This window comes from Plectropomus leopardus, chromosome 8 (genome assembly GCF_008729295.1).
Source record: "Plectropomus leopardus isolate mb chromosome 8, YSFRI_Pleo_2.0, whole genome shotgun sequence".
NCBI lineage: Eukaryota > Metazoa > Chordata > Actinopteri > Perciformes > Serranidae > Plectropomus > Plectropomus leopardus.
In genome coordinates, this window is record NC_056470.1 from 2,633,100 (window position 1) to 2,642,696 (window position 9,597).

Below are 9,597 nucleotides of genomic sequence, written 5' to 3' on the forward strand. Positions count from 1 at the left end.
GTACAAGGTGCCACCTACTAGGTAATAATCATTCACATGCAAGCACACTCCAATGACATTGGGAGCAAATTGGGGTTCAGTATCTTGCCCAAGGATGATCATGAGGACATGAGGAGCTGGGGATCAAACCACTGATCTTACAATCAGAGGACGACCACTATACCTCTGAGCCACAGCCGCCTGTAAGGCCACAGCAGCATGGAATTTGTCCCATGCATGCCTAAGGGGAGGGGCAATCGATGCATAAAATAAACCAGGACTTTGATATGGGACCTGGTTTTAGTTTCTGTCTGTAAGTGGAGAAAATAACTAGACAGTGGTCTGAGAGTCCCAAAACTGCATGGTGAATAGAGCTAGGTATGCAAAGCAATATACACTGAATATCAATCAACAACAAGATGAAACAAAAGACGATTATCATTAGAAACATGTTTTTTTTTTTGTTTGTTTGTTTTTTTATACGACCCTCATAAGATTGCATGATCTCTAAGTTGCACTCCGGATCTGATTTTCACCAAATCCCACACCTTCAGTACAATGCCTATAACACAGAGAGCTAATAAAATCATCAATTCTGAGACTGTGTATTAAGTAAATGAGGTGCTAGACTAGGTGAGAGAGCCCTGTGTGCCAGGGCACCTCCACCTTTCTTTAACAGTCTCACACAGTGTCACTGCTGGAGACCCAGTGCCAGGAGAGACAGGGAATAAATGCAGTATGATGTGAAATATTAATACTGTACCTCTCATTGGGGATACATTTGGATTCAGTGAATTTGCCCTTTGCCTGTATGTGTGTCACTGAAAATACACCCATGGCATTTCTCCTAAATCAGGAGTGAGACTCAAGCTCTTCAGCCAATAGGAGGCGAGTGGAAAGAGAAGCAACGTTTCAGGATGTTTTGATTTCATACCCTTTCAGCTGGATGAACAGGAGAACGGACCAATACAAAGTAGTGCTTGAGTAATATGCAAACAGTACATTTCTTATTTTTCAATAAGCCCACGGTTACTGTACACCATGTGATGCCAAATCAAGCTCTATGTATGTTTTCATTCATACTGGTATGAATGTCAGCCTGCTGTTGATTAAATGTGCACTGTATAGTTATATCCCATGTTATTGACAAACACTCTGCATCAGGCAAAACAGAGGCAGATTTGCGCAAAACTTAAGCGATACTTTTGAAATGTCGATAAAACACAATTGTGAGATGACTGCGTTAACAATGAGTTATGTTACGCTTTATATTTAGAATCAGGTTATGGGAAAATATTTTCATTATTTTTTTTTAATTCATTTTTATCACAGGTCTTTTTCCTGTTTTTATTCTTTTACTTTTCATTTTTGGGTCATCTCTTGGTAAGATGATAATTGCATTCTTTCTATGTATTTGAAAGAAATCAAGCCAATTTGCTCAGGTTTTGAAGGGTTAACTCAACAAAGTGACTGATGAGTTTTAAACCACAGACAAATCATGTGAACTGATTTGTGATGATGATGTGTTAAATGTTTCTAATGACCTTGATATGTTTGTTATGTGAGCTGTGGACAAATTTCACAATAAAGACAACAAATATCTATTCTATTCTATTCTATTCTATTCCCAGAACCCCTTCAGAAATTGTGCAGTTTTGTGAGTTATTCAGTTACCTTATACTTTATTAACTTAACCCTGTCTTTTATAAATTTATAATTATTTGTGCCTTCTTGTGAATTTGGCAATCTCCATACATTAAGTTGTTTTTTGTGTAAAAACATATCAGTTTGTCATAGCCTGTCAGGCACCAGAGCTACAAAGCCAGCTGCACAGATGTGTGCCGCACAAAGTTATTTCTTCTTCTTAGTGTACAGCATTTAATTGTTTTTATTTTTTCCATGCATTTTTCTTAAGGTAAAAAAAATGCTCCATTGAAACCCATTCAAACTGCAGTTTGATCCCATAGCCACCAAATCATAAAGTTCAACTAAAACACAAGAAACTTGTGCTCCAGAAAAGGATAAGCACTCAATGAAGAACCTAGGGTCACTAATCAGCAATTATGGCCTAAACAAAAAAGCCAGAGAGCAGTAATAGAAAAGTCAGAGAGCAGTGAAGACTAACACGTCTTTGGGGTCATCAGGTGGGAACCTTGACACTTGCTTATATACTACAACTCAAATTCAAGACTCACGCTAAGGGAAATAAGGATGAATCGGCAGAATCAGCAAAAACTCTTACTTGGGTGACAGCTTGGTGTCACACAAAGAGACTCAAACAGGCCACTCCCACCCCTAAATACCCCCACACTTCCTGGATTTTCTCTTCTCTTTTCTTCTGAGAGGACTGATTGGTGAATGTCTCCATTTGATCTCAAGGAGTTGTCCGTTTAATGGGTCCTACTGCTGGTCCCCAACGACCATTGTTTCTCCTAATTCAAATCCACGGCTGGATTTAACTGCCTCATCTGAAATAAAAACATGCATTGTATTATCTCTAGGTGTCATCCTTGGCTTTTGCCTTTGGATTTGTCATTTTTACTGTTTTCCACCTAATGAAATAATTTTTATTTATTTGGCATATAGAGAAAATACATGCTATTTCCACTAGGGGTACATTCACAATAAATATTGTTGCTAATCACTGACATATACCAGGCTAGAAATATCTATATCTTATATATTGAACCTTATATTGAACATTTTTTTTTAATCAAAATTTAGTGGCATCATGACAAAAACCTGGCATTTAAAGGGTAAAAAATTGGAAAATTAATGATTTTTTTATATTAATGATTAGGGTGGATGTTGGTTAAAAAATGAAATCAATGAAAGTACAAAATCATATTAATGTATAACATTTTTTAAAGCTTGACTTTGAAAAAACAATTTTGTGCGCAGAGTGTGTGTGTAATATTAAAGCGGTCCCTAAGGGTTAAATTGGGGAATCCTGTTCTAATATGATTTTCAGATGATAAAATCAGCTTATAATGCATCTTATCTATTAAGTACACAGAATAATCATCTTATCAATGAGATTTAGGGGCCCATCACCTTTGCCCAAGTGCCAAATGATTGGTGAATCTGTCCCTGGTTGAACCCAAAGCTTCTGTCTTTGTTTAGATTAATGCAAATAAAATATTCTCACGGTCATACTAAAAGGCTACCATGACATGTTGGCAGCTACTGCAGGCATGAGAGAGTCTTCCCAGCAGTGTCAGTATCGCAGCACTGCACACCTTCAAGTTTTGCTGCTTTCATGTACAATGAAAAGTGTCATAAATCAGACAAATGTCCATATCATACAGGAGCAGGCCAACACTGGCAAATCTGCAGGATTTAATGAAAGGTGACTGCCAGTCTGACTACATACTCTATATTAGTTGTGAAGTATGATTGAGAGAAATATAAAAAGTCCAGCGTTGATAAACCTGCAAACCAGCAGCAACTTAGTCAGTGAGGAGAACAGGTGCAGAGCACATTACATTGGGACCAAAAATGAGGATTGATGGTCGGCGTGGGGGGGGGGGGGGGGGGGGGCTTGCTGTAAAACAATGGGGACAGAAGAAATGTGAGGGAAGATTAATAACCAGGGCAGGGGTGGGAGAAAAGGGGGGAGAGGGGGGGAGGGTGGTCTCCTCGCTGACAGCAGTCATTACCGTGAAGTGCCAACAGATGCCACGGCTGCCGGAAGCCTAATCTGGGCAATTTACACTCCTGTCAGGTCTGTGCAGGTTCCAACGAATCAGGCGGTGCAATGCTCCCCACCTGACACATTCTCTGTGCACATGTGGCCAAAATAGCACAGTGAAGTACAGCGTTTGCACTGCATTAACATAATGCTGTCAAGCACATACTCAGTCAAACTGCACAATACTGTATCGACCATATGGGCACACAGTACATGTATATGCATACCCATGAAACACACAGTACCCCTGATAGCATATATCCTCAGCGGGGCAGGAACACAAGTCATGCTTCCAAAATGGGTTCACTCATCCATCCATGTGTGAATGGGGCTTATCCCAGCATGCATCAGGCAGAAGGCAGGTGAACATCCTGGACAGGTTACTAGTCGAACAAAATCATTCCGTCATCGAAGACAGGCATTAATATATTGAGGCAACCTTTTATTGAATTTTTCTTTTGTTTGACATGCAGCTGAAAACTTATTTGATAGGAAAGATGCATTTACTTCAGCTCAACAACACAGAGTATGTTAGGTAAACAAGAGATATGATTTGACAATGTAAGACAATATATATAAGGTACCCAGTTATGTCATCGTCCCCAAATCAATAGCAGGGTTTTCACAAACAAATGATGTATAATGTTTTATGTTACTAGGCTGGTTTCCAATACAGATTTGCGAAAAACTTTAACAATATTTTCGAAATGCCGATACAACACAATTGCGAGATGACTGCGTTTTCATTGAGTGATGTTCTGCCACTTCTCCTCCGGTCATAACATTCCAAGAAGCATGGTGATGGATGTTTAAAACATTAGCAGCTTTATTTCTATTGCAGCCACCACACTAATCGTCATTATTTCTAATCCAAGGCCACGCAGGCATGTTATGGAGCCATAATGGAAAGGCGAGCCCCTTATACATGGGAGCAGGAACAAATGAGGGATTTCTGGGAGGTGATAGTCCATGATTTAACAGAATAATTGAGGACTAAAAACTTTCGGATGATCTGCTCAACTTTACCAATAACACCTCTTGTAGCATCTGCTGCACCATGCCTGAGGGAGCCAATTCCTATTGCCACTCTTTGTTGTACATCATGGGACCTATAGAAGTGAACAAAGTGTTTCCATAGCAGTTTTGCAAAATCTGGCTATTTCAAATCACCTAAAATACCACTTTATGCGAGCGTAAAAACTTTTTTGCAAGAAATGGGCGTTATTTCAAAATTGACAAATTTCTAATAGTAATAATAATTTCATATTCGCAATTTAAATTTGCACAACTTGAAAGTTAATGGAAACCCGCCTAATGTCAGTCATAGCTTAAAGTAGTGAGTTGAACGGGATGTGATTGCTGATGTGATACATTACTGATAAAGTATCAGTAAGTTCAGAGGACCAGTGAACTACTTGCAGCATGTGTGCTACAGTCTCCATCCTGTATGTTAGCAGGATGAGACTCTGAGGGCCATCACTCAGTGTTGGAAATTAACTGTAAAGGAAGGGTTTTACTGCATCCCCGTTGCTTTGGTTACACATTTTAGATACAAGCTAATACTAAAATGCAGCCAGCCCATCAGTGAAAAGCACTCCTGGTTCCCTCATCTCAAAGTCAGTGGGTTTTTTAATGGGTTTTTGGTAAGAAGCCTGACATAAGGTCTGTGGTTAACAAAAGCAGAGGAGACTTTCATATTTTGCTCTACAACATAAAAAACATGAGTAAATACCCCACTGTGAACTTTGAAGGTTGTTAGCGAACACGGCTTTACATTGTGGTGGTGACATTAAGTCATGTGAACATGGTGTAGAAACTTTATTGCTTATCGTTAGATTTTTACTTCTGGTGATTGCAATTAGGCTTCAAATATCCAAGAAGTTGTGTTCATTTGTGAAGATTATCTTGATGAACAGAAAATGTAAGTATCATAAACGTTTATTTACCACAAAGCTAGTTTTCTGCAATAATCCAAAATCTTATGGAAAAATTCCATAGGCTTTTTGACAAGGTAACCAGAGGGGTGCGAACGTCCATGTTGGCCTACAGGAAAACATCATTCCTGTGGCACTCTATGGACATGAAAGCCAGTCAGAGCTCAGTTTTCACCCAGACCATTGTGGCACAGCTAATCTCCAAACAGAATGTAGGGCACAAGAAGTTGCTATTGTGCACATGTAAACTCTTCGCAAATGAGCACATAACACAATGTGAATTTTAGCCGTTCCTTATTTGCACAAATATGACAGCTGGACTGGTTTATGCAGTCTCTATGCTTATTTACCCCATCCCCTGTGTTTATGTTGGCTGGTTACATATGCAGGCATTGTGTCAATACATTTGCAGAGTGGGCCAGTGTGTGTTTTGTGTGGCAGCTCAGCCTCACTTAATTCTTTTTCAATTTCAAATTCACTACAGTCATTTGACTTGTGTCAACGTGTATGTTCATGAAGTGGAGTCATGTGGAGTCATGAGGCTGTGAAATGACATTTGCCCAAAAGCTGAACTCACATGGACACATGTTTTTTTGTAGAATTTGTGTTTGTTTATGCACACTTGGCATTTTCATACTGACTTTTGCTTTGCTGTCTGTCTGAGCACAACTACAATATATACCAGCTGTCCAGCTGGGTTGACATCCAGTGATTGTGAAGGCTGTAGTATATGATTCATGTCATTTTCATCTTCATTAAACCATTCATGCATTCATGTAATTATCTGCATTTATTTTTCAGTTATTTAGGCTTTTCTTTTAATGTCTCAACTGGCTTTAGCTATTCTGGAGGTATACATAGGGTTGATTATATGTGATAAGTGATGCTCAACTTGCAGCCCACAGGCCAAATCTGGCCCCTGAAAGGATGCCAAGTTGATGCCAACACTCTTATTGGCATGATGCCTGTTTTCATTGCAGCCACATGACTGATGAGCTTATTGAAGGTGGTAAGGATGTCCATAAAAAGTTTGGCTTTTTCTTCCACTGACCTGAGAGCCAGTCCAAAAGCTCCAAAAAGACAATCAGGTCCAAAATATTAGGTCCAGTGGTAAATTCTCCCACCATTAAATTCTGTTGTTTTGTTTGCAGGCCAGAATTTTGATCAACTTCCTACATTTCAAACCCCAACTTGATAGTCTTGTACTGTTGAAAGTCAGCCTGAACCAGATTTATTGGCCCCATGTTCATTATTAGATTCTGCAAGGCATAGAGTGAGGATGCATCTTTGTCATCATCATCATCTGTCATAACTTTACCAGGAATGTGACAGGCCCCAGGTTTCACCAACAGTACCAATGTTAATCTGATAGCAACAGACAGAAGAGTGGTTTAGACGAAGTACATCAATACGCGCATGTTTTTCTGGTTGTACCAACACTCAAACTAGAAACTCTTGTTAACACAATTGTAATGATACAAGGAAAGTTAACCACTGAAAGCAGCTGCATGAGTATGTGTCCTGGGAAACTGAGATACTCTTTCTCAAGGTTAAACATAGGGATGTAGTTCTCTGGAGTCATGCCCAAAGCAATGCCCAGAGCAACAATGACCAGGGCTGAAATTGACGGGTACTTACTGCTGATGAAGCTGCAACAGGTTTTGGTGCCATTCTCCATTTTCACACAGTAAATATAACATAGGTAGATAACGTAGGTGTGGCCAGGCCCAGCTTACTGGAACAGAAGGCATTAAAACACAGAATAAAATACTAAAATAATATATAAGGAAAAAGTTTTTAAAAATTACTATTTACTAAAAGGGCCAACAATGCCACTTAGGATTTAGAAGGAGCCTAGGATTCTCTAAAGCACACAGGTCCTTAAAATCAAGGGGAGCAGAGTTAAAAACCAAACAGGAAACTGAGTTTCACAATAAAATTGGGTTTATTAACAAAAATGTTAATAACAAAATAATGTTACTTATATGCCTAAGACAATTATTTAAAAAATAGGATAAAATGCAACTTAGTAGGAGAGTTCAATTTTTGAGTCCAAGTAGTACTCTTAGTGTGCCCTCCGGCTCCCTGTAGCTCTGATGCTACACCTTGCCAGCTACCACTGTGCTTCCATGCCCCCAGGAAGTGTGCCAGGCTCTGATGCAAATTTTACATAGTGGCCAAAAGTGGAATTACACCGTCCAGGTCGGTCACGTGATGCCCACTGACCTATAAAGACTTTCCCCCATTGACTTACATTGGGAAAGAGACGTCTGTTAATTGGTAAATATTTTTTGTGCGCGTCAAAACCCCTACGAAACGTCTAAAAGAGAAGCAAGATTAAAGTTTTTACACCATCATTTAAGCTAGTGAGGCGCTATTCCAATAGTCAGTCACTCCACCAACAGAAGCCACTCACTCGGGCACACTTGGCCGCACTTGGCTGCCTTGTGTCTCTAGTACGCATGCTCTATAGCCCACTAGATCCAGGTATTTTACACTGATTCTACACCCGGAAGAAGAGCTGTTTCTGCTTCATGCGCCAATTAGCAGCTCTCATAGGAATAATCTTTCTCTGCTGGAAGCTTCCTAATCGGGGGCCGCTTGTCTCTTGCTCTGCTGCTGCCTCTGCAGCTCCCACTTGGTCTCCTGTACCCAGTCTCCAATGCTCTCCCTGCATGCTCCTCTTTCCTCCTTTTGAAAATCCTTGAAACATCCCAAAATCCCAGCACTCTATTAAACAAGAGAAATGTCTTAAAATCTGAGAAACCTCCTCAAATCCTAAAAATGTCCTAAAATCATCAAATGTGTATGCTGCAACTGGCCCCTGGCCTTGTGTGTGTCTGTGTCATTTTGCAAAAGTGGCCTCCAAGTGTAGCAAGCTGAGTATCACACATAAATAGAAGTATAATATATAGTATAGTGTTGTCTCCTTCAGTCTTACCCTGTTCAATCAGCACCAGTTCCTCCACAACCTGCTGAGCAGATGTCACATCAGTGTACATCTGGGAGCCCTGCTCAGTGCTCCTCCTGCTTACCGCCCTGCCCCTCTGTCCTCCAGGGGCCTCACCTGTCAGCGGGAGATTCAATAGAAACCTATAGCTGTCCCTGAACGCTGATGTCAATGTATAGCAGGCCTGCCAAATGCATCCACTCACTCTGATATCTGTCTCCAGCCACTCCCACCTCACCCTCCCCCTCCCTCTCACTATTCACACTTTCATCCCTTCCTAAGGGCCATCAATAATGCAACGTGGAGCTCCTCCAGCAGTGTATGCACAAACAAAGGGTGTGACACAAACAGGCCCAAACACAGTCTAGAAAATGCACACACACACTTGGAAGGTTCAGTTCGCCCGGCGTCCCCTGTGTGATTTATAGACGGGCACTGTAAGGGGCTCCTCCAGTAGAGGCCATTATCATGCAGGCAGACACATCTGCAGACATCAATAAGTAAGGCAGGGGGTCGAGGGGGGTGGCCCTAATGTCAGCAGGATCCCCCTCAGGCTGTCACAGCCTTTCATGAGGGGCTTCGACAACAAACAGCACCTCCTCATCGTTGTTCCACCGCAGTTGTCAGTCAGTCAGTGGCGGTTGGAGAAAAGAGCAAGGGGCCTCTTGAGGGCATGTGGACAGGAGAGATCAAGGCCAAAGAGCACGTGGAGACATGTGCATGGAGGCTACGTTCTAGAACAGAGCTGAGAACTGGTCTGATGTTTCCTGCCAGAGGATTCACACAATTATAGTTCTAAACTCATAGAAAAGAAAAGTTGAAATCCTGACATTCCATGGCTCAACAATTAAGAAGACAAAACATTTAAAGAAAGTTTGTCATTGTCAGTGGAAGAGCTTGATATTGAACTGCACAACATTATTTGACAAAACAATCTCAACTCAAGGTCAACGTATCTACTTAGAATACATTGTGGTGCAATGATAATGGTCCAGCTCAACTTTTAAGCCAACACAATCAAATGTTCAATCATCTACACTTCA